Here is a 26,622-nt window from a genome sequence, read left to right on the forward strand (position 1 = left end):
GAGTCAAAGCTTTCAGCTGGAATTTTCCATATTCATGCTCCTCTGTTGTTGCACAAACGTAAGGCAGCAAATGAGGAGAGAAGGTGATTGATCGAACTCCTAGGCCCACGCATTATATGAAGGAGCCTTGGGGACTGCCAAGGGCCAGTTGCGGTTTTTCTGAGATTAGTTTCTACCTAGCTCCTTGAGCTGGCTTGCTTCATTTCCCCCTCCCTTTACCCGCATGTGTTCCCTTGCCCCCAACCCATATCAGCCGCCTCCCCCACTGCCCTGTGTTCACCCCAGTCTTGCCCCCTTTTCCCACCTTCCACACAGGAAGTGCCTGTGCCCTTCCTTCCCTGCTCAGAACACCACAGTGGCTCTTCACTGTCTCCGGGGAGAAGTCTGTTCTCCTTGGCAGAGCATGCAGGGAATTGCTGGCTCTTCCTGACCTCTTCAACCTGTGTGTTACCACTGCTTCTTCGCACGGACCCTGCTTGTAGCCAGACTTGTAGCAGTTCCTGGACACACCAAATTCTCTCTCCTGCCTCTGTGCCTTTGCACCTGCCAGTCCTTTCACCAGCTTTTACTTCTTTAGCTTTTTTTTAAATTAATTTAATTAATTTAATTTATTTATTTTTGGCTGCCTTGGGTCTTCGTTGCTGCACGCAGGCTTTCTCTAGTTGAGGTGAGCGGGGGCTGCTCTTCGTTGTGGTGCGTGGACTTCTCATCTTGGTGGCTTCTCTTGTTGCAGAGCACGGGCTCTAGGCGCGTGGGCTTCAGTATTTGTGGCGTTCAGGCTCAGTAGTCATGGCTCGCGGGCTCTAGAGCGCAGGCTTAGTAGTTGTGGCTCACGGGCTTAGTTGCTCCGTGGCATGTGGGCTCTTTCCAGACCAGGGATCAAACCCATGTCCCTTGCATTGGCAGGTGGATTCTTAACCACTGCACCACCAGTAAAGTCCCAGTTCTTTAGCTTTTAATTCAAGTGTTGCCTACTCCTCCATGAAATTTTCTATATATGCCCAGGCAAAATTTTCTCTCTCCTTTCTCCTCTTAGTAATTCAGACGTATTCTTGCTATATATATATATTTTTAATGTCAGTTCATTGATTTTGTTTTATTTATTTATTTTTGGCTGTGTTGGGTCTTCGTTTCTGTGCGAGGGCCCTCTCCTGTTGCGGCAAGTGGGGGCCACTCTTCATCGCAGTGCGCGGGCCTCTCACTATCTTGGCCTCTCCCGTTGCGGAGCACAGGCTCCAGACGCGCAGGCTCAGTAGTTGTGGCTCACGGGCCTAGTTGCTCCGCGGCATGTGGGATCTTCCCAGACCAGGGCCCGAACCCGTGTCCCCTGCATTGGCAGGCAGACTCTCAACCGCTGCGCCACCAGGGAAACCCTCTTGCTATATTTTTTAATGACATAATTTTGTAATCACTTGTTTGAACGTTTACCCCTCTTTATTTACCCCAAATTCATCAAGCATTTGTTTGTACGTTTGATTTTTGGTACTTTTTAAACAGATAGCATCTTTATTTATTTATTTATTTTGGCCGCACTGCTTGCAGGATGTTAGTTACGCCACCAGGGATCGAACCCGGGCCCACTGCAGTGGAAGTGTGGAGTCCTAACCACTGGACTGCCAGGGAATTCCTGACAGGTAGCGTTTTTTAAATGCAAAACTTTTTTTTTTTTTTTTAAGGAAATGTGCCTCTCTGTGTGCATTTTTACCAAATCAGGCTGAACCCTTGGGTATCTTTATAAAATAAATATATAAATATAAAGGTCTGCTTTGTACTACTGTTACTACTTAACCATTGTCGAGTTCTGACTCTAATAAATCAGGCATTGGGCTAAAGTAAGGGCTTTACATTCACTCCTTTCCTCCTCCTTGGGCATAGAGCTTATTATTATCTCCACTCTACAGACTAGGAAATTGTGACTTAGAGAGTTTCAGTGACTTGGCAAGATCCCAGTTAGAGAGTTTCGGTGACTTGGCAAGATCCCAGAGCTAGTAATTAGTAGACCTGGCGCTCATGCCAGGCACTATGATAGATGCCGTAGACACAGCGTTCAATATGACATCGTCTTGTCCCTCAGGGAGCTTGTGGTCTAGTTGGTGAGACAGATAAGTCATTGTCAGTCCAGGATGCTGAATCCAGTGATGAGGGCGTTTGGAGTGCTTTGTGGGGTGGGGGGAGGGCAGACTGGGGCTGTGCACACCCACCTCTGAGTCCCCAGCACCCAGCACTGTGTTCAGCTGTTTCCCTCTGTGACCAGGACTCCACATCTCAGTCATCTTTTGTTCCACTTTCTATATCTCATCAGTCCTTCTGCAGCGCCTTCCTTTCTATCAAGTCTGGAATGTGTGCTGCCTACATCCTGGTCCAGGCCCCATTCATATAAACCGATCCAAGTGTGTGAGGATGTGTGTGAGAGTGGGATGGTTTCTGGAGTACCAGGAGTCTCTGGAGATTGCCTGTGCTCAGCTCATTTGTCATTGCCTAGGCTTCCTGGAGCATTTCCATGCTAGGAAAATTTTTCTTGGCCTCAAGACAGAACTTCTAAGAACATGTCCCAGGATTGGGCCCTCTAGCACGGTGTCCTTCTCACCCCACCAGCTCTGGCTAGCCTCTGCCATGCGCTGGATTCTTGCAGATCAGAGAGCTCTGAGATGTGACCCCTGTTCTCCAGGGTTTTGGGATCCAGTAGCCCAAACCAGGTAAGGAGCAGAAGCCTGTCTACGTCTGGAGGGTGATCCCTGGGCCTGTGGCAGGGCTGAACCAACAGACAGGAATCAGGTGTGAGGGGAGAAGTTTGCATGGGCAGGGAAATAAGCTGACCTCATAGATGAGTCAGCTGCGATTGGAGGTGCAGTGGACTGTCCGAGGTCAGAGTAAGGAGACATGTTAGAGCACTAGCCCCAGCTGGGATCATTACCCACCTTTCTCCCTGTTAGAGTAACCCCCATCTGGAAGGTAGTGTCAAATCAGGCAGAGGCTCCAAAGGATAACTGTTTTGATCCCAAACAAAAGAGGTGAACCCAGTGCCTAGAGAGGAAAACATTCTAATTTTTTAGGGACACAAAGAAAAGGAATAAAAGAGTGGGGAGCAAAATAGAAGGAGCCCCTCCTGTGTGCATTGTGCCAGGTTATTATGTAGTAACATGTGTGTTAGTTAAGTTCACAGCAGCCACCTGAGTCTACATTTATCTATGGGGAAACTGAGACTGAAGTAGTCTGGTAAACAGAGTAGCCTTTGAAGCCAGGTCAGTCCTGAGCTTCACCTCAGCTTGCTGCTTGTTCCCAGAGGACTGAAAAATAGCCCCAGGGGAGACAATTGAGTAAACTTGAAGTACCACACAGGAAGCCCCAAACTAGCCAGTATGAAAGTGCCAACCAAGGAGCAAAAAGTTGTTAATGCGTTATTTGTCAGCATGGGCTAGGAAAAAAACCCCTCCGTTTTCCGCAAAGAGTCAGGTTCTTTTTACTTTCTCTTCCCTGCTCTGGGCATGACTGTCTCTTCCTAGGGTTCTCCAGAAGCTCTGGGTATGATCCTGCAGTCTCTGAGGGAGCCCTCTATCTCACCCTGTTCTGTTGGCATCTTGATGAATAACCCCAAGACAATTTAGGCTGGCCTGCCAGAGCCCTTTCTGTGAGTGTGTGTGATCTGTCTTAACTGCCAGAGCTCATTTGGGCTCGTTTAATAATTGAAGGCCAACGTTAAATGTTTCACAGTTTGTCCGCTGACGGGAGCAGTTTTCTGTGTGTAAGTGATATGTGCCCTGTTTCCCAAGGACGCTGTGTTTCCTCAAGTGTAGCTGATTCAGCACGCTCAGACATGGCCACTGGGTCACTTAGATTCCGTCAAGTCCTCTTTTCAAGAGCGATCTCTCATGTTTTACCTTTGTAAGCAAGCATGGGAGGCTCAATGGCTGGGGCTGGAGATCTCTTTACTGGGAATTTGGACTAAGGAAGGTGGGCTATGGCAGACATGCTCAGCCACTTCCCATTGTTCAAAGGAGTCAGTGCCTTTTGTCACTTTAACACAAAAAGAGAGGCCATTGCAGGTCTAAACACCATCTGTTTACTGGTCATTCTAGGCCGGTGCTAATTGCAGTTTCTCCAAGTCATGTACTTGTTCTTGCTTCCAGACCTCCCCGCCTTCCTCACCTTTCCCCACACTGCTGACCTCTGTCCTCTTTCTGGCTCAGTCAGGTTTGGCTCTCCCTGGGGTCTGGAGTGAGGGGTATCTCTCTGCATCTCTGCAGCCCTCTGTGTCTCCCTCTTTCTCAGCACTCATCCCCTTCCTTGTGTGGGAGTTACCTGTTTACTTGCCTTTCCCCGGTAGACTGAGAGCTCTTTGGGGATGATGGAATCATGAACAAATGAACAAATTGAGGTAGTTTGTAAATTCTCCTGCTGGAAAAATCACAGTAACAATTAAAGAGGAAAATTGATGTTTATTGAGGACCTATTCTGGCCCAGGAACTGGGCTAGCTGTGCTATCTCATTTAATTTTCACAGTGGCCTTGGATGGTGGATGCTAGAGGTTACATGAAGACATCAAGCTTCCTGCAGTCTTTCATTGTGATCCTTCTGGTTTTGGACTGACTCATCATAAATGACCTGCTTCATAATTTAATAATGAGTACATTTGAAACTTTACAAGAAATGCTTTCTTTTAATTTTTCAGTTTCACAGTTTAGCATTGAGTACAATAATGTATCAGATGATTGTCAAAATGCAGAGCCAACTCTTTTGCCGGAAATAATTTCACTTTGCCAGCCCCGTTTATTTTGAGCAGCTCCAGTGCGTTAATGTACTGTGCTGTAAATTGAGCCTGTGATGTGTGGATTATGCAGGAGGGTCAGAGTGGCAATGAAACCAAGGGCAGATCCACTGGATGGGTGGTAAAAGGGAAACAGAACACGTCCCTTTGTTAAATACATTCTCCTGAAGAGGAGTTTATAATTTGACAAGTTAGACAGCTGGAAAAATTAGGAGCTGCTTTGCTGGAGAAGCTGGCCTGATTCTTCAAACTTGTACTTGGGAAATGAAGCCATTGGTTCTCTTGGTGATTCTCTGGTCAGAGTGCTTGTTTCTCAGGCTGTAGGCAGTTCAGGATCTGCATACATGGACTTGCCCCAGCCAGGCCAACTCTGCTGTCTTGTGGGCCTGGTTGCTGTTGGCTCTAATCTTACATTTCTCACTGCCTGCTCATTATTGCCTCCCAGATGACCATTGCCCCCTCCAAGCGGTCTAAAGCAAGACTCAGCCTGGCAGAGTGGAAGCTGGAGTTAGATTTGTGTTTGAATTCAGGCTTCCACTACTGAATGAAAACTGCTATTTAGGAGAAGTTGCATGACCTCTCTGAGCCTCAGTTTCCTCATCTATAAAAGGAGGTAATTCACTGAACAATTATTTATTGAGTGCTTGTTATGTGCCAGCCATTGTTCAAGGCATTTGGGAAATAGACAGAAATCCTTGTCTTGGTGGAATTTACATTTTAGTGAGGGGAGGCAGGGATTAAACTGTAGACATAGTGAATAAGAAAATTAGATCATATGTTAGAAGGTAATGAGTACAATAAAAAGAAGAAAAGAGGGAGAGAGCAGGGTAAGGGACATTGGGGATTCTGGAGGGAAGCTGGGACAAGTGTGGGTTACAGTCTTCAGTAGGCCTCATTGAAGTGGTGACATTTGAGCAAAGATGTGGAGCTGGTGAAGGGGTGGCTGTGCAGGTATCTGGTGAAGAATGTCCCAGTGCAAAGGTCCTAAAGTGGGGGCAGGCCTGGCATGTTTGAGAAACAGCAGTGTGGCTCAAGCAGAGAGAGTATGGGCGAGAATAAGGGAAGCTGAGGACAGGAGTCATGGCGTTAATTTCCCTCGGGTTGTGAGGATTAAATGAAGAGGTGTCTGTAAAGTTCCATCAGACTTCCCATTTTCCCAATGGCGTTGTCACTCTCCCAGCCACCCAGGATCCAAACTTTAGTGAGACTTTGATGCATGCCTTCTCTTTGCCCCCATTGTCAATCACTTGCTATGTCCTGTAGCTGTGTCTTTCTCTTCCATCCCTTACTTCCTCATTCCCATTGTCCTTAACTTAGCTGGTGACCTCTCATCTGTCCAATCACAGCAGTCTCCTGGCCATTAGATCTGCTGCCTCGGATTCTCCACCACCATCCGTCTTCTCACCCCCAATTTTTCCAGGCCATGAGGCAGTATGGAGCCATCTCTCTCCTGCTCATGACCCCTTAGCTGCTCAAGTAGTGCTCTCACTTGTTCATTCCTTTGTTCATACATTCAGCATCTTTTGAGCATCTACTAACACTCAAAGTCATTTGAGTAAAGTCTAACAGAGGAAGCAGACTAGAAAATAAAGTACAATACCAATTCAGAAATGTTTGGTTTTTACCCTAGCTTGTTTCATAAAGGACTTGGAGTTCAGCAATTTATTATGTAATATGATGAGCAATGTGAAGCACCTCTTTCTATATGTACAAAGTAAAGTTCTCAACCTGGCATTGAGAATCTCCCCTGCTTTGGTGCAAACCTGCCTTTCCGTGCCTTCATCTTCCACATCCAAGGTAAGTGAGCCTGTTCCTTCAACCAAGGGGATAACTTGCAGTTCTACAACACGGCCTTCTCTTTCACACCTCCATGCCTTTTTTCACACTCTTCCATCTGCCAGGAGTGCCAGTTTTGCCTAATCCATGTTCTGCCTACCCTTTTGGACTCAGCTTTACATGGCACCTCCGTGGGAAGTCTTCCCTGATCCTTATGTCCTAAGTGATCTCTCCCTTCTCTGACCTTCCACAGCATTTCTCTTGTCACTCATCACTTTGCACCTTGGATTATTGGTAGGGACGTGTGTGTGTGTGTGTATATACTTTATTTTCCTTACTGGACTGTGAATTCACTGAGGCATGGATCATTTTCATCTTTTACCACCCATAGCACCTGGCACAGGACCTTTTCCAGAGGAGGCACTCAGTGAATCTTTGAGTAAGAGAGTGAATGGATGTTTCCCAAGCCATAACATCTGGGGAGGGATTTGCCTTGGCAGTTCTTTTTCTTATGCTGATATGAATGAAGTACTAACAAGTTTCTGGAGCCCAGGTGTATCGACCCTTCAGGGAGCTGCTATCATCTGGTGCTATAACTCAGAATACATTTTCTTGTAGAAGCCGTGACGTAAATAGTTTCTGTGAGTAATCCCATCAGTAGTTCCAAATATCTGACTTAGAAACACACGCTTTTGGCAGCTTGCTTGTTCTTAAGTTGGGGACGGCCTCTTTTTTTGAAGATGCTCCATTTGTACTGGCAGGCAAGCAGTGTCTGCTTAGCCAGACTGTCAACCACTTTCCACAGGCACCAGGAGGTGAAGAAAGGGACACAGTCTTAGGCCACTCAGAGATGACCAGCTCTACCACTTCTTAGCTATGTGACTTTCAGCAGGTTACTTTACTGATTTGAGCCTCAATTTTCCTGTCTGTAAAACAGGAATAAAAATACCTACCGCTAGGCTTAATGAGGATGAACAAGGTAACCTGTATAAAGAACAGTGCCTAGTAAGTACTTATAAATGCCATTTAACAACACTCAAAACAACAGTACATTTATTTCCCTTTTATTTTGTGCATCTCTGAAGTTCCTGTGGTCTAGGACAGTGCTGCTCAGGTGGTATGGTGCATGTGACTCACTTCATTAAAATGCATAATCTGATTTAGTAGGTCTGGGATGGGGCCTGAGATTCTGTGTTTCTAATATGCCATGCTGCTGATCCAGGGACCATACTTGGAGTCGCAAGAGGTTAGGGTGATGGCTCTCAAGCTATGGCCTGCCTCCAAGTCACCTGGAAAGCTTGTTAAAGTGGAATTCTGGGCCCCACCTCTAATGATGTATTCATTTAGTAGGTCTGGGGTGGGGTCTGAGAATTTTCATTTCTAATAATTTCCAAGGTGATGCTGATGCTGCTGGTCAGGTACCACACTCTGAGAACCACTGTGCTAGTGGGATAATAGGGATGAAGTTAATAGGAAAAAAGAGGGAAGTAATGGTAGTTCTTGAACTCCAGGATACTTGTGCTCTCTGCTCTTTTGGTTGTAGAAGTCCATATGATAACTATCAATATTATCTGACCAGGCTCTGGAATGTCTTATTAATAATTAAATAACAACAAGACGCAGCACTTTCTGAGCACTTATTATGTGCCAGGCACTGTGCCAAGAACTTTATAGTTCCATTTAATTCTGATAAAAATCCTACTGAAATGGATACTGTGATTTTCTAGCTTGGCGTTTCCCATGTTAACCAATTCGTAAGAGTCATCTGGTGTGATTGCTAAAATTACACATTTCTAGGTCTCTACCCTGGTGATTTAATTTGGTGAGGCCCAGTGCCCCCGGTGATTCTTACAATCAGGTAAGCCTGGAAATCTCTCCTCTAGTTAATCAGCTCTCTACTTCTCTTTCATCTATGTCCAATATTAAAATTGCCAATTTCAAAGAAATACTCTAGCAATATAACACAATATATTTGACAGTAAAAGTTACACTAAGTCAAAGAATATTATGATGTTTCAGAAAACCTTTGGGAGTCCTACATGCCTGGGAGCCCTCATTTTGACCCTCCCTGGACTGAAAGACCAGGTGATAGAGCATTCTATTTACTAGAAGGCTAAGGAAACCCATGCCAACTGAATAATATTTGGCTCTCTTGAAGAAAAGCATTTTGTTTGGAATGTTATTCTAGAAAATTGGTCCCCATTGCATCCAGATGGATTCTATGATTCCACAGGATTTTAAGAAAGATGAAAAGAAAATACTGTACTTGCTTCTCTACAGGCCAGAGCTTGCTTGCCCACACACCAAGGCCAGCTGGCCAACCACTTGCTTGGAGCATGCATACCCCATCGCTGCATCAACAGCCCCGGTACCTGCTGGTCTCCCTCACCTCTCCAGGGCCTTAAGCTCTTCTCTGGTTTTCCAGCCACTGGCTTCTTTGCATAGGCTTTCCCATTCAGCTGGGGGTTGTGTGTTCCATATTTCATTGGAACTATGGCTAAGGATGGAAAATGGGAAATGTTCAGAGTTGTATTTATAGTTGGAAATTCACCAACCCCTTGCCTGCTCTGGGGGGTCTTGTCTGTCTGCCTTGATGGGGGTGGTGGAGTGGGGCAGTGAGGTGTAGCAAGGGTGAAGTTGTCTGTTAAATGCACCACGTTTTAGCAATCAGGAGAGACTTTTCTGAAACCAAAGAAAATTGAGACTTTCTTTAATGCTCTTGATGCTAATCTGAGTTACTTCTTGGGCCAGTTGAGGTAACAACCCTCAGAATAACTTTCTGATGCTAATTGGAGAAGTGTTTCAGTTTGATGGAATGAGCACTGGACCCAGAGTCAGAAGAGGTGGGGACTCAGGTCAGCTCTCCCTCTGACTTCTGTGTTCTTAGGTCATTTAGATAATCACCTCTCTGGATATCGCCTCTACCTTTAAAATTTGGAGATCTAGCGCAGGGATCTCAGGATCAGCTTGGTATTCTGTGATCTTCTGATGACCTATTCCCAGGAACATGTGCCATCACAATAACTTGTCCCAAAATACAGTCAGATTCACCCACTCAACCAATATCTGTTGAGCATCTAGTGTATTTCAAGTACTACCCTGGACACTATGGGTGATGTAGCCGTAGATAAGCCACACAAATCCATTCATTCATTCATTCTTTCATTCATGCATACACAATCATTTATTTATTGAGCATCTATTATATGCCAAGCACTGTGCAAACAGCTGTGAGTGATACAAAGATGAATTAGACGCAGGTTTCATTGTCAGGTAACATGCTGTCTTGAAGGTAGATAAGATATACATAAATAAAACTGTTTGTAACTACTGTCTCTAAAAGAGGCCCTCTCCTTTTGTTCTCCATCCCCTTACCCTACTTTTAATAGCATTTATCACCTGACCTTATATTATCTGTTTCCTATCTGTCTCTCTACCAGAATGTAAGCTCCATGAGAGCAGGAGCTTTGTTTTGATCACTGCTGTATTCTAGTACCTAGAATAGTGCAGGCACAGAATAAACACTCAATAAAATCTTTTAAAAATAAAATATCTACACAAGAAGCTAGAAATTATTTCTATATTTATATAAAATTCTATAAAATTATGGCTATTTATATTTGTATAAAACTTCCCTTCAGTTCAGTGAAGGGAGAGATCACTTCTAACTAGGACAATGGTCTTTAAATCCTGCACATTAGAAGCACCTTGTGAACTTAAAAAAAAAAAAAAAAAAAATCAGTTGCCCAGATCCTACTCCATACTGATTAAATCAGCATCTCTGAGTGATGATTGGGCATCAGTATTTTATAAGAGCTCCCCAGGTAAAGGTAATGGTAGCTAAAATAATGTGAACTAGTGTAATCAGGGAAAGCTTCATGGAGGAGGTAGGGTTTGAGATGACTTGAAAATCTGGTAGGATTTCGATAAGAAGGAAGCATTCCAGATGGAGTACACAGCATAAACAAAGTGCAGAGACAAGAATTGCAGGCAGAGTTCAGGAATCAGAAGTAGTTCATTTGGGCTGGAGCCTAAAGAGCATGAAGGAATAATTGAAGCAACATTATAAAGGTTGGCTGGGGCCAGTTTGAGAAGGTCTTTGAATGCTAAGCCTTGAGATTTCAACTTCATTCGGTTTTATAGCCAGTGAAAATTGTGAATCGTTTTTAAACAGAAGTGATGTCATCAGACCTCTCCCTGGCTGCCCTTGGAGGACGGCTTGGAAGCAGACAGGGAGACCAGTTAGGAGGTGGTACCATGGTCCATGTAATGTGGGCTCAGCCTAAGGTTGCATCACTGGTGTTGGAGAGAAGGGCTGAGGTAGAGCTAGGCTGCAAAGCCTGCCCACCCTCCAACTGCGGGTCTTCTTTGAGGGCTCTTGGTGGAATCACTGGCATTGCAGTGATCAGTACCTTTTGATAAAGCCAGGGGAGTCAGGCTCCACTGGCATCCCTAGCCCAGCTTTCTCCTGTGCATGACTGATGAGCTGGTAGTGCAGCTAGGCCTCCTTCCTGAAATGATAGGCCATTTCATCTAGAGAAACAGGTCTACATGTGGAACTCAGTACCATGCTGGGCTACCTTGGAGACAGAGGTTTCTGTTATTTTAATACTGCAGTGTGTGTCTTTGCTTCATCTCTAATTCCAGCACCATGGACACCATGGGGTATGACTACCAGTATCTGGAACAGCTAATTTCCTAAGCCTGGGTATACTGAGGAGAGTCTGCTTCCAGAGACAGCTTTGAGCAAGGGCTAGGAGCCATGGGCCAGGGGGTATATTTCCAGTAGCCTCATAGCAGAATGTTCATCTACAAAGAACTGAAGTTTCTGGGGGCACAGGACATCTGCATAGGCAGGGACACCATATGTGTGTGGGGCTGGGGAAAGCAGAGTTGGTGGAGAGAGGACGGTGATTGGATCTAGTTTGCTGATACAGGCTTGTGCCGAGAGCACTGCCTGCCCTTGGCCAGATGCTGCCAGTAGCTGGTGCATCCCCAAGGTCATATACTACTCAAAAGGACAGGCAAGCAAGAGTTGCTAGTACAGATATTTTTTCCTCCTCTGTATCTGTTTTGCCAGGGCTGACCTTATTCACAGTCAGTTTCAGAATGTCAGTCCCTCAGAAATGCACAGACTTTACAGTTTGCAAGGAGTTTTCACACCTTTATCTCAATGGAATGTCACAACAGTCCTGTGACTTAATTAGGACAGGAGTTGTTGATCCATTTCACTGATAAAACTGGGCCTAGGATGGGGTTAGGTAGTTTATTCTAAAGTCATGTAGATATAAAGCATAAAGGCTAGGACTTGTTCATGCAGGAGCTAAGAGGCCACTGGTCAGGGCTGCTTTAGATGGCATTTATGCACATTGCAGTAGAAGAAGTTAAGGTTTGGGCTCCTTCACTCCTGACACTCCATTGCTTACAGATGTAATACTGGCTTGTCCTCTATATAAGTCTCATAGTGTGATGATGCCGTAGCCATATCATCAGTAAGACATCCATACTGTGACAGTTACTCGCACAAAATAACACATTATTCTGTGCCATCCCTGCTGGGCTCTATCTAGCTTACAGGGTCACCCTCATTAGCACCATTCTTTTGGATTAAGCATTGCCTTTTCCAACAGCATCTCCCACTGGAAACGGTAACATATTAGGCCCCTCATATCTTGAAGTGCATTCATTTATCAACACCGTGTTCCTCCCCTTCACAAGGAATGTGGAACAACTTATAAGCACCAGACCTTGGGACAGAAGAAGCTCAGCTGTGGTCAACATTCATAATAATAGATGACCAATTACATTGTTGTCTTCACTTACAAAGTATCTTATATCTCATATGTTCCTTTAAAGAATTCTATGAAATCGGTATTATGTTCCCATTTAACAATGAAGAATCTAAGATTCCTAGAGAAAATAAAAGGCTTGGCTTACCCAAGGTCACAGAGCTAGTAGGTGGTAGAGCCACCAAACTCCAAACCCTATTCTCTTTCCATTGTACCGCCTGGCTTCTCCTACCAGTATCTTCTCTTTGATCTCTTAGGCTTGTTCTGGCTTAAGTTCCAGGCTTTTTCTGTGATTCTAAGCTAAACTATTTATTACTTTCTCTGCAGCTTCTCTGTCTTTTTAGTCTTGGAAGAGTTCCATAGAATCCAGCAGGAAGAAGTTTATTCCTATTAGACCCTGAGATTCTTCTGTGACTTCCCATGCTGACTCTGGAACTCCATCCATCTCCCTTAGCTAGAGCTCCCTCTGGTCTCTGCCTTTATTTTTCCCACTGTCAAGTTTACCCTTGGTCTGCACCTTAGACCCTTTTTTTTTTTTCTCCTAATTTGTCCCATGTTTCTCAAGGTTCTTCCTGTCAGTCTTACTTCTGTGATAGACTAAGGCTCCCCCTCCTATCAGGTAGGCTCAGTTTCCTGCATTTATTTACTTATTCTTTCACTCACTCATCAACCGTTTCCTGAACGCCAACGTCAAGCACTGTATTTAGGCACTGGGGGTTCCAAGATGTTGAAACATGCTTGAGGAGACCATGAGGAATCAGGAGCCTTTACACTTCAATATGGTAATTGTTGTAAGGGCATAAACAAATGTTTTTGTGGGAGCATAAGAGAAGGGACATGTGATCCAGATCGGGGGTGGGGCAGGGGCAGTCGGAGAAGTTTTCTTGGAAAAGATCATTCTGAGCTGAGTCCTAAGGAATGGGTTGGAGTCGGCTTAGAGCGAGTGGTGGTGGTTTTTGGGGGAGTTGTGGGGAGGACAGAGTGCCAGCCAGAAAGACCTACTTATTTAAAGACCCAGAGGTTCGTGTTCAGGGAACTGAAAGCACTTTGGCCTCATTGGAGCAGAGATTGTAGGGGTCGTGAGGATGAGGCAAGAGAGGTAACCTGGAACCAGATTGTACAGAGCTCTTATTTTGTCCTGAAGGTGATGAGGGGTCATAGAAAGCTCTTAAGTAGAGGAGTGACTTGTTTAGCATATCATTTTAGAAAGATAGCTATGGTGGCAGGGGAAGGATGGATTGGAGAGAGAGAGAGAGAGGAGGTGAGTCAGAAGACTGTGGCAGTGATCGAGGCCTGAGTTGATGGGAGCCTGAACTAAGGTTATAGTGGAGGGAAGTAAATGGATTCAGAATATACAAGAGGTGGAATTTCTGGGGCTACTAGCTGATTAGCTGTCCATGCAGTTGAGAGGATGCATGCTCTTTTGTCTCACCCTTACCTGTGTCTGTCTTGCCTTCTCCTTCATGCAGTCCCTGTGGCTGTCAGAAGAGAAACCTGACGTTTGTTTCCTAGCTGGCTCTGTTTACCCGTCCCCCTTCCGTTACCCCATTCTCCCTGCAAGGTCCTTCTCCTTCTGGCTAACCCTGCCTTTATCATCTGTCTGGTCAATGTCCAGGGCATTCTTTCTATTTGCATTTGGAAACCTGAGTGACACTTCAGGTCAACCAAGAGATGTCCCTCAGGTTTCTGTCTGGGTAACCCTCATTCTCCCTCTGCCTGGATAGTGCCAGCCTCTTCTAAGAGTGTACCTGGGGAGGAGTGAGATATAAGTAACTTTATTTGCTGAGTTACCTCTAAAGGAGAAAAAGGCAAGATTCCGTCTTGCATTTTTAGAATAGAAAAATCTTTAGGGGAATTCCCTGGAGGTCCAGAGGTTAGGACTCCATGCTTTCACTGCTGACGGCCCGGGTTCTATCCTCAGTCAGGGAACCAAGATCCCACAAGCACTAATTCCCATTAAGAGAAGAGGAAGCTCAGTGTGGGCAGATTGAAATGCTCCAGGTTGGTGGCATTCGGAACTGTCCTTTCCGTGGCTGTGCCAGCGGGTTTAATCTTTTATGGAATAGAATACAGCATTAGCATCAGAAGAGGCCTTGGAGATCATCTTCATTTTGCAGAAGAGGACTTTGAAGTTTCTAGGGGTGGTGTGGTTTGTCCAAGGTCACTATTAGCTAGAAGCAGAACTGGGACCAGAATCAGTTCTTGTTTCACTCGCTCCATAAAAGTACAGGATTCTTTTTTTCCCATAAGTTTGACAGTTTGACAGTCTGGAGAATCAGACTTACAGGCTGTTTTAATGGTAAATCTAGTTTGATAGTACCCCCCACCCTTCTCAGTAGACTGGAAATAGCTTGTCCAAGGTCGAAGGGTGAGTGAGGGGCAGAGGGGCCTCCAGACTTGTACTCTAGTGCTCTTTCCAGCACAGCCCAAGGTCTCACCCAGAGCCCAAGACTTGGACAGCTGGGCTCCACGGACACTGAACAGAATCATTCTTCAAATGCATCGCAACCACAGTTGATTTCGTAAGATCTGAAAGACACTATTTCCTTCTTTCCTCTTTTTTCCTTGAGTGTTTCTTTTTTTTGTTTTTCTTATTTGATAAAAGTGTGTGGCTACGGAAATTACGTCAGTTTAATTAGGCTGCTTGACACGGTACTTTTCCACTGAGTTTACTAGGAACTGTGAATTTGTTGTAGCAAACTGCACTGCAGGCTGCAGTATCTGATTGGCATGCCGGGAGCATCACTAGCGAACAACTAGAGACTGGGGAGAAAACTGGGTCAGGAAGCAGGCCTCCCATACCTGCAGCGGCTGCGGAAGGCGACGCAGAGGCGGCAGGTGGCCACAGTATGGCACTGTCTCCCAGGGCCTGCACCACAGAGCACCCCGCCCCCCAAGCTCTGTGCTGCAGCCCCGGCCCACCCTTTCCTTCACAGGTGATTATTCCTCTGGCCATTTTGCCTTCTGTTACTCTACAGACTGCAAAGCTATTGTACCTGGCAGCTCAGGAATGGCCTTTCCTCAATAAAAAAAGCCAAAGATTGGTTCAGATGGAATCTTCATTAGCCACTGGTATTCCAAACCATGGAACAAGTCTTTTTTTTTTTTGCGGTACGTGGGCCTCTCACTGTTGTGGCCTCTCCCATTGCGGAGCACAGGCGGCATGTGGGATCTTCCCAGACCGGGGCACGAACCTGTGTCCCCTGCATCAGCAGGCGGACTCTCAACCACTGTGCCACCAGGGAAGCCCATGGAACAAGTCTTTTAGCTTTCCAGAGCTGGGTTTGTCAGGGGGCTGTGACTGGGTTTGAGAGTCCTGTACAGTGCTGAGGAAAGACTTGGTAATATTTCCATTTCTCTCTCTCCCGGTTTCCCTTCCTTTCTCCCGCCCAGAGATTATTGAATTCATCTCTGAAAGTCTCAGTGCTGAGCAGCAAGACAAATCAGGGTCTTCTAGAGGGAAGTGTGAGTGATTATGCCAGTAGGTTCAGGGGAAACTTCTTGGAGGCAATTGCATTCGAGCTAGGCTTTGAGCAGTGAAGTGGATCAGCACAGGAAGAACTGAGGGGAGGATGCTGGTGTTCTGCCATGCTGGCCTCAGAACTGCCTTGTGAAGGCTGGAGACCTCCCCACTCATCTGGGGCTAGAATCTATCTCAGCATGTCGGAGCTCACTGGGTCCCTAAGGATCTGTCCTTCTAGGCTCCTTATTTTGTAGATGGGCAAATGAAGGCACAAGAGGATGGGGCTGGAAGGTAGACCAACCCAGTGCTTTTAAAACCACACTATGCCCAGTCATGCACTTGTCCTTATTTCTAACAGAGCTCTGAGAACATCCACTCCTTCTTCTGGGTTTCACTCCTGTCATTGTCTTTTTTTTTTTTTTTTTAATAAATTTATTTTTTATTTATTTATTTTTTTCTGCGTTGGGCCTTCGTTGCTGTGCGCAGCCTTTCCCTAGTTGCAGTGAGCGGGGGCTTCTCATTGCAGTGGCTTCTCTTGTTGCGGAGCACAGGCTCTAGGCGCGCAGACTTCAGTAGTTGTGCCACGCCGGCTCTAGAGCGCAGGTTCAGTAGATGTGGCGCGCTGGCTTAGTTGCTCCGCGGCATGTGGGATCTTCCCGGACCAGGGCTCGAACCCATGTCCAGTGCATTGGCAGGCGGATTCTTAACCACTGTGCCACCAGGGAAGTCCCCTGTCATTGTCTTTTGACTCCCATCATGTGAACTCAGAGATGCCCAGTGATCTCCACCTGTAAATTATCCATTAGGGAAGGAACCTGGGTCCTGCTGGCATTGGATTTCTAGGTCACTCGGATCCTTGCTGGATAGTCGTATTCCTTTCCTTCCTCAGGCCAAGCCAGATCAGGCCAGGACTGCTTTTTCAGAAGGGCTGGTGCCTCCCCAAGAATACTTGGTAGGAATGGGTCTTGCCTCAGAGCAAGGGCTCAAATTTTCACAGTCAGAAAAGCTGAGCATGGCAGGAATCCAGGCCATTGTACTTTTTTTTTTTTTAACTTATTTTTGGGTGTGTTGGGTCTTCATTTCTGCGCGAGGGCTTTCTCTAGTTGCGGCGAGCGGGGGCCACTCTTCATCGCGGTGCACGGGCCTCTCACTGTCGCGGCCTCTATTGTTGCGGAGCACAGCCTCCAGACGCGCAGGCTCAGTAGTTGTGGCTCATGGGCCTAGTTGCTGCGCGGCATGTGGGATCTTCCCAGACCAGGGCTCGAACCCGTGTCCCCTGCATTGGCAGGCAGGTTCTCAACCACTGCGCCACCAGGGAAGCCCAGGCCATTGTACTTTTATGTTATTTTGTGAGAAAATTCGGCTTATTTTGGCTGAAAATTGTTTTCAATAAACTATACTTAAATTTACTGAAATTTGCTTTAAAGACAACTTATGCTAGACCATTTTAATTCTGTACAGCATCTCTTTTCCCTTTTGAGGCGAAATCAGAGGGTGGGAATAAAACAGTCTCCCTAGTAATTTTCCCTGGATGTTTTGGATGGTCTCAATTCAATACGAGAAATTCTGTCTTCGGATCAAGTACTGATGTCACAATTGAAATGCAGAAATGTATACCAATTTTGGATAAATCCACCAAAGTTTGCTAATCAAATGAATAATTTGTGCAGGATCTTTCAAAGCCAACTTCAAGACCAACTTTTTTTGGAAGACAGTTGATAATTCAAATGTCAAGTAGTCTCTGACATGAGCTAAGTGGAGTGAACAGAAGAACAAGCCCATTAGAATAGTCATCAGACATTCTTGCTGCGAAGATCAGCCTTTGATGGCCCTGGTAGTCGGCTGGCCAGAACAGATCCAGTCCTCCTCAAATCAGAGGTTCCTTTATTTTATTTTACTTTATCTTATTGTATTTTAGGTCAGAGCAGGTGGTTTTAAATGCCTGTAAATAATTTTCCTGGCTTTGGAAGGTTATATTCATTTACAAATGAGTAGGCCTTACATCTAATTGGTATTTGCTGAAAGAAAGGGAGAGAGGGAAGGGAGGGAAGGAAAGAAGAAATGCTTCTTGATACTTGGCAGGTTTCCACCCTGAGGCTGACACATTCATAGAAATTTCCATATATTCTCATTTTGGGGTCATACTAGGACTTGTCGCTAGAGTGAACATCATCTGAATGTTCATAGAAGTGGTTGGAAGAGACAGAAAAGCTGGAGAGAGACTGTAATTTGAAGTTTGCCAAGAACCACCTATCTTCCTTAACAGGGTTACATAAAGGAAGTGAAAGGCAGGGCTGCAGTCACAGTGAAATGCCTGGGCAGGCTCAGTCTGGCCTGACAGGGGCCGTCTGGATAGTCTTTCCTGAGTTAGTCCACCCCTGGCCACGGCCTCTTTAGTCATGGACACTTAAGAGTGGTCCTTAGTTCTCAACTATTCATGTTAGCTGCTGCTGAGGGCAACTTGGAGAACCCACGCTCTTCTTCTTGAGGACCCCTCTCTGCTCCACTAGTTTAGGCTGTGGCCCATGCTCCCATTTCCAGCCTTAGCAGTGCTTTTCTATTTCTTGGAGCCCTCATTAGCCCTCTTTAAGGAAGAAAGGATATGAGACACAACCAGGATAAGGTCTAATGCAGTGGGTTTCTCACATTTTCTCTTCTTCCCTCTGACACTTCCCTGAATGGACTCCCCTGGCCCTAGATGCCCACCCCTCTGTTCTGGGCATATCTGAGCAGGTATGGGCTGGCTGCTCTGGTGCTTTATGGTCATGCCTTCAAAGCTTGTAAAGCTGAGGTGGAGGAGGGATTGTTCGATGCTGATGGCTGTTGTTTTGTCCTTTAAGACCATCCACAGGGCATAGAGATTCCCCTTTTCTTCTCTCTCCATGGCTGTCCTCTTGCTTAATTTGGTGACTCCCCGATTCTGGGGCTGGTTAGAAAGCTCAGGCAGCTTCAGTGTGTCTCTTCCTCACTTTCATATATATCCATTCAATTATCAAATCCTATGATTTCACCCCTGCAATGTCCCTCAAATCTATCCCCATCTTCTCACTTCTCTTGTCATGTGAACAACTGCAAATCAGCTTCTCTTCTTAAACCTCTTCTCTGAAACATCTGCCCTGGTTGCAGCCTTCACAATGTCAGCTTCCACTGCTTGCTGCCAAGGCCCCTCATCATTTACTTGTTTGCATCTCAGGCTCTTATATTAAATGTTCGTTAAACGTTCTATGATCCATCCAGAGCAACCTTGTCAGAACAGAGAGGGGGAAAAGCAAATATCTATCTTCTTTCTTGTCATTTATCTCAGATGAATGAATTAAATATTTTTATTGCCTTGAAGATTAATTATCTTTTGTCCCTGGGCCAGCTTTAATATTCTCACTGTATCTTCTTGTGACTAGGACCTGACAGCTGGAACTTATGCCCCCACTCTAAACCTGTGCTTTTGCCAGGTTTCTCAGCATCTCTGTACAGTGTGGGCTTCTGCAGTGAGTCACAGCCCAGGGGTTCAGAGAGATTGGAGTCTGACCTGCAGGATTTAGATTAGGTACTAGATCATAGATCTTAGACCTGAGAGACCTCCTGAAATCTTCTGGTCCTTTCTGGCACATGAGATACTGTCATTACACTTAACAAATAAAACACCTGAGACCCAGAGAGTTTAAGTGACTAAGCCATGGTCACCCAGCTCATAAATTCTGGACCCTAATACCAGACTAGACTTTAGGCTGTAAATGTACTTTATCCTCTCTGGGTAAGGCAGCTCTCTATTTGTAGAAGGCACCAACTCTCTGAATTTCTCTTTGCAAATAAAACAATATGGGACCCCCTTTTTGTAGTTCTATGCCTTGTCAGTATAAGGAAGGAAAGGCAGCCTAGAAGTGACCTCCTCCCAGACAGGTGATGTCTGGTGGATAGGCAGAGATCCCCTGTCCCTTGTTCCCCAGAGAGCTCAAGGGGTAGGCCTGTGGGACACTTTGTCCTACATGATTCTTGTTCAGTGAATCCCTGTAGGCCCTCATGCACAAAAGGAGGGTTTTGTTTGTTTCTAAGGTGGTTTCTCAGTCCCTCAGGACCACCAAGCACTACTTCCTCATTTCTGCCTGTGTTCCACCTCAAGCCCAAAGAGTAAACGAGTGTTCTTTCTGCATGTGCCTTATGCCCTCCCCACCTCCCAGCTATCTCTCAGTTCTCTGGGTGTTCTTCTGTTCTCCTAATTACCTGAGCCTGGAGTCCTCTGTGACTCGGCTTGATAAGCATTCTCCAGTCATTTAGTCTGTCAGTGCTCACCAACCCTGTCATTTTTTCCCTTGGACATGCCTTGCAAAGCCAGCTGTTCCTGTCTGCTCCCTTGTGGCCGCCATCTACCATGGCCAGGTAGCTGTGCCCTCTTTCCTGGATCACTATACCAGCCTCTTAGTGATTTCTTGGTCCTTTGTCCTTCATCCATCATGCAGACTGGTAGACTCTAAACACTGCCCCGCTTTTGAATTTAAAACTCCCTGAAGCTATCAGACCAAACATTCCAGTTCTTTCATAATCTAACCTTCCATCTCTAGTATGAGTTGTTCATACTGTCATACTGGGCTACTCATGTCTCCTACATATTTAGTGATTCTCTGCTCATGTATTCCCTCCATCTCTCTCTCCCTCCTTCATTGAAAAAAATATAACTATAAAGCATGCAAAGTTTTATTGGTTCAACAAGTACTGCTGTGTGAAAGGGAGGAATGGGGTTTTGGATTTGGTGATTTACCTACTGTGTGTTGATAGTTTGCATATATTACCTTTTTTAATCTTCTTGATATTCCTGTGAGTTAGGTTGGGTTATGTTCGTTTTATAGATGTGGAAACTGAGGCCCCAAGGAAAAAAGCACATTCTCTTCTGCCGTGCCATGGACCTGGTGCTAGAGGTGGAGTGGTAGGTAGGAACTAAAAGGTCTCTAGGCTGGCAGGAGGGGTAGGGCATGCACTCAAACAGCTGTCATGGAAAAAGATGCCTGTTGTCCTGAGAACTACAGATAGAGTGCTATGGAAATTCTGAGGATGGTGAAATTTCTCCTAGCTGGAGGATTAGGGGAGACTTCATGGAGGAGGTAGAGTTCCACTGAGTGTGAAGGATGGGCAGTATTTGACAGAAGGATGTAGGAAGCCAGGCCAGGAAAGGAGGGACCAGTGTAGACAGAGGAACAGAGAGGGAAATGCCCTTGGTGTCATCAGAGATCATCAGTGAATGGTCCACTTTGGTTGGAACACAGAGTTCTTGTAGGGGACAACATGGTGGGATGTAAGGCTACAAACTTGAACTGTAGCCTATTCATAGATGGACTTAAATATCTGGTTAAAAGATTCATGGTCTGGGGAATTCCCTGGCAGTCCAGTGGTTAAGACTCAGAGCTTTCACTGCTGTGGCCTGGGTTCAGTCCCTGGTCAGGGAACTAAGATCCCACAAGCCATGCGGCGTGGCCAAAAAAAAAAGATTCATGGTCTGTTCTATAGGCACAGGGGAGCTATTAGCACATTTCGAGCAGGTGAGTTGCTAGTCAAAGCTGAGATTTAGAAAGCTTACCTTGAGCACCCAATAAATTGGAGAGAAGAGGAAACAACAGAGAGAGGAAATAATTAGAAGCTATTGCAATTGTCCAGTACAGCTGTTCTGAGGGCCTGAAATAGCACAGTGACAATGGGGATGGAGAAAAGGGGCAACATGAGAGCAGAACCTGGAGACAGAATTACAGAACTTGGTGATTGGCTGGACTTGGGGCATGAGAGGAGGACTCAGAGATGATTCCGAGGTGACTGTGCGGATAGAGGAGGGTCAGAAGGGAAAACAGATTTGGGGGTGGGAAAGGCTGAGGTGGTGGTAGAGGATTTGTTCTGTTTTGTGCAGATGGAATTTTAGGTGCTGGTGAGTTGCCTGTTTCACATCTGTGTTCAGTGCTCTTCACCACTACTGCCGCCATCCCCTCTGTCCTTCCTCTTTACTAAGCAAACTTTTGGCTGTCTTTTATAGTCCAGCTGAATAAAGCCCTCTGGTGAACGCTGTTTATCTTTGAATCGCTGATATGCTGTCCACGCCACTGGATATTTCCCAAGTCCAATCTCCCCAGCATGTGCCACCATACACATACATATACCTGATATATGTGGGATGAGCGTCTGTTGGTTATAACTGACATTATCACAGCTGTAGTTCATGTTTGTATGAAAGTTTATAGAAACACATTGAATGGTCAGAAGTGTGTTGTCATTTCCTGTCAGTCCCCCTGGTGGGGTCACTGAACCATTGACTCAATAAACTGAAAAGGTTTTTAGGGAATAAATGGTAAATTTTAGTTTAATATTAAACACAGTTGAAGACATTAGCACATATCAAATGGGAAAGTTGGGATGCTACTATAAGTAGATAGACTTTGTCAGAAATAATGGTCAAATTAAAAAATATATATCAGATGATATCCATGCTGAGATTGATGTTTTGTGTGTGTTAAGAACAAAGACTCTTAGCATTGTACTTTGCATATAGCACTCAATAAAGCTGGATTATATTATTACTGATGGAAAATATGAAACTGTAAAATGGAAAAAAAGCCAGTTTTTAGTATAGGACCAACATTTTGATTAATATGGAAATATATACAATGTTTTTAAAGTGCCATTTAGAGGTCTAAAATCATTGTTAGTTGACGAATATAAAAATGTTTTGTTTGCTCCTAAAATTATCCTGGCTGACACATTTGGAGAGCATCAAATTCAGGAAATTTGGAAGAGTTGTTTTTCTCTTCTAAATATTTAGTGAAAGATAAAAGTCGTCTGGGGAAAAAAAAGAGTACTTCCCCATCTTTCAGCAATTTCCCATTTCCCCCTTTGTTTCTCTGGGTCATCAGATCTTCAATGCACAAAGCAGAAAGGGAGCTAGCATGTGTATCTACTTTGTCCAGGGTACTAAATACAGGTAATTGAATTCAATTCTTGTGATAGTCCTGTGAGATTATTGCTATAATTCCAGCTATGCAGATGAGGAAATTGAGGCTTAGAAAGTCTTAGTAGCTTGGCCAAGTTCACAGAACTAACAGGTGCTAGAACCAGAAGTGAGACCTCTCTCACCTAGACTATTGCAGTAGCTTCCTCACAGTCTGTGATGGAAGAGCTCATACTCTTTCCCCCCTGCCATGCAACCTTTCTGCTGTGTGAGGCAAAGGGTGGCATGTTAGGGTTTCATCTTCACGTTAGAGCTGCCAGAACAGGTAACTCATTCAAAAATATTTGACCTCTGATTTGTTTGAAGTCAGGGCCAGATTCTTGAGTTCCTCAGTCACCATTGCTGCCTGCTACTCATTTTAAATACGTTTAAAAGTAGTGTTACGTTACTGTGAATACTCAGCCCTCCCAGTATGGCCCCTCTATAAGTGGGGCATATTGTAAGAAGGAACTTGACAAGAGAAATTTATGTAGCATAGCTTTTTGAAAACTTGGTTTCTCGCCTTTGGAATGTGTGTTTTAAGGTTTCAGATTGTGCTTTTGATAGAATGTTTACCCACATTAGAGACTAATGAGGCTCTCAGTCTTGTTCAAGTGGCAGAGAAAGAAAGGAATGTGCAGTGTGTTCTGTGCTGGGCTGAGGGCTCGGGTGGAGGCAGAAAAGTCGGACAGGAGGGGATGGGGCCAGTCAACCCACCCACACCAACCCCAGCCTTTCTATCATTACAAATTAGGTTTGTTTTTTTCTAGAATCATATTAATGGAATCATACAGTATGTACTTTTTGTGTCTGGCTTCTTTCATTGAGCACAATGTTTTTGGGATTCATCCATGTTATGTTTATCAATGTATTTACCTTTTTTTATTGATGGATAGTATTCCATTTGTACCACAGTTTGTTTGTCCATTTACCTGGTGTATTAGTTTTCTCTTGCTGAGTAAAAAATTACCACAAACTTAGTGGCTTAAAACAGCACCTCTTTATTAGCTGGTAGTTCTATTAGTCAGAAGTCTGGGTGGGCTCTGCTGGGTTTTCTCTCAGGATTTCACAAAATCCAGGTATCAGCTGGGCTGGATTCTTATCTGGAGACTCTAGGGAAAAATCTGCTTCTAAGCTCATTCAGCTTGTTGGCAGATATCAGTTCCTTGTGGCTACAGGGCTGAGGTCCCATTTCCTTGCTGGTTGTTGGCCTGAGGTTGTTCTCAGCAATTAGACGCCGCCCTCCCGTCCTTGCCCCTCCATCATCAAAGCCAGCAATGGTGCCTCAGGTCCTTCTTGTGCTTCGAATCTTTCTGAATTCTCCTCCTGCCATCAGCCAGAGAAAACTCTCTGCTTCCAAAGGGTGTGATTAAATTAGGCCCATGTAGCTGTCCAGTTTTCCCAGCACCACTTATTGAAGAGGCTGTCTTTTCTCCATTGTATATTCTTGCCTCCTTTATCAAAATAAGGTGACCATATGTGCGTGGGTTTATCTCTGGGCTTTCTATCCTGTTCCATTGATCTATATTTCTGTTTCTGTGCCAGTACTATACTGTACTGTAGCTTTGTAGTATAGTCTGAAGTCTGGGAGCCTGATTCCTCCAGCTCCGTTTTGCTTTCTCAAGATTGCTTTGGCTATTCGGGGTCTTTTGTGTTTCCATACAAATTGTGAATTTTTTTGTTCTAGTTCTGTGAAAAATGCCAGTGGTAGTTTGATAGGGATTGCATTGAATCTGTAGATTGCTTTGGGTAGTATAGTCATTTTCACAATGTTGATTCTTCCAATCCAAGAACATGGTGTATCTCTCCATCTGTTCATATCATCTTTAATTACATGTAAAAGAATGAAATTAGAATACTCCCTAACACCATACACAAAAATAAACTCAAAATGGATTAAAGACCTAGATGTAAGGCCAGACACTATAAAACTTTTAGAGGAAAACATAGGCAGAACACTCTATGACATAAATCACAGCAAGATCCTTTTTGACCCACCTCCTAGAGAAATGGAAATAAAAACAAAAATAAACAAATGGGACCTAATGAAACTTAAAAGCTTTTGCACAGCAAAGGAAACTATAAACAAGATGAAAAGACAACCCTCAGAATGGGAGAAAATATTTTCAAATGAAGCAACTGACAAAGGATTAATCTTCAAAATTTACAAGGAGCTCATGCAGTCAATAACAAAAAAACAAACAACCGAATCCAAAATTGGGCAGAAGACCTAAATAGACATTTCTCCAAAGAAGATATACAGATTGCCAACAAACACATGAAAGGATGCTCAACATCACTAATCATTAGAGAAATGCAAATCAAAACTACAATGAGGTATCACCTCACACCGGTCAGAATGGCCATCATCAAAAAATCTACAAAGAGTAAATGCTGGAGAGGGTGCGGAGAAAAGGGAACCCTCTTGCACTGTTGGTGGGAATGTAAATTGATACAGCCACTTTGGAGAACAGTACGAAGGTTCCTTAAAAAACTGAAAATAGAACTACTGTACAACCTAGCAATCCCACTACTGGGTATATACCCTGAGAAAACCATAATTCAAAAAGAGTCATGTACCACAATGTTCATTGCAGCTCTATTTACAATAGCCAGGACATGGAAGCAACCTAAGTGTCCATCGATGGATGAATGGATAAAGAAGATGTGGCACATATATACAATGGAATATTACTCAGCCATGAAAAGAGACAAAATTGAGTTATTTGTAGTGAGGTGGGTGGACCTAGACCTTATTTCACTCATACAGAGTGAAATAAGTCAGAATGGATAAAGAAGATGTGGTACATATATACAGTGGAATATTACTCAGCCATAAAAAGAGACAAAATTGAGTTATTTGTAGTGAGGTGGATGGACCTAGACCTTATTTCACTCATACAAAGTGAAATAAGTCAGAAAGAGAAAAACAAATACTGTATGCTAACACATATATATGGAATCTAAAAAAAAAAAAAGGTTCTGAAGAACCTAGGGGCAGGACAGGAATAAAGACGCAGACATAGAGAATGGACTTGAGGACACGGGGAGGGGGAAGGGTAAGCTGGGACGAAGTGAGAGAGTGGCATGGACATATATACACTACCAAATGTAAAATCGATAGCTAGTGGGAAGCAGCCATATAGCACAGGGAGATCAGCTTGGTGCTTTGTGACCACCTAGAGGGGTGGGATAGGGAGGGTGGGAGGGAGATGCAAGAGGGAGGAGATGTGGGGATATATGTATATGTATAGCTGATTCACTTTGTTATAAAGCAGAAAGTAACACACCATTGTAGAGCAATTATACTCCAATAAAGATGTTAAAAAAATAAGTAAATAAAGTAAAAAAAAGAAACAAAAAACAATTAGGCCCAGCTGGACACAGCCCTTCCACTTTTGGTAGACTTTCATTTTTAGAATGACCTTTTTGATTTTAAGCTGTACTTTGACATTTTAAGCATTTCTATCCATTGATCCTCATTCTGCCATCTCATTCTGCAACCTGATTCCTTTTCTCCCTGTCCTGTGGCCCTTGTACCATTCAAGTATTCTCTTCCCCAGATTGAAAACACTTATTTTTTTTTCCCTTTATTTTTTACATGACATGTTGTAGCATAGCAGTAAGTGTACTCTCTGGAATCACACATAATTGGATTATATTCAGCTGTGCCACCTACTAACTGAGATATTGCACAAGTTAACTTCTCTGAACCTTGGTTTCCTTATCTATGCATACGTTATAGGATTAATTCAGAGATTAAATGAACTAATGCATGCAAAGCTCTTAATCACTTTCCCATGTCACATTATATACACCCAATACATGGTAGCCACTATTATTATTTCCATATTGTTACCCTTTTCCAATT

General features: G+C 44.4%; 1 protein-coding gene across 4 annotated transcripts in view; it reads left to right on the forward strand.

Moving 5' to 3' along the window:
* Positions 1-26,622, forward strand: part of SERGEF (secretion regulating guanine nucleotide exchange factor) — a 226,381-nt gene that overhangs the window by 87,001 nt on the left and 112,758 nt on the right. The window lies entirely within an intron of this gene.

Source organism: Delphinapterus leucas, chromosome 7 (genome assembly GCF_059928025.1).
Source record: "Delphinapterus leucas isolate spDelLeu-1000000601 "Yukka" chromosome 7, BTC_Dleu_Yukka2, whole genome shotgun sequence".
Lineage (NCBI taxonomy): Eukaryota > Metazoa > Chordata > Mammalia > Artiodactyla > Monodontidae > Delphinapterus > Delphinapterus leucas.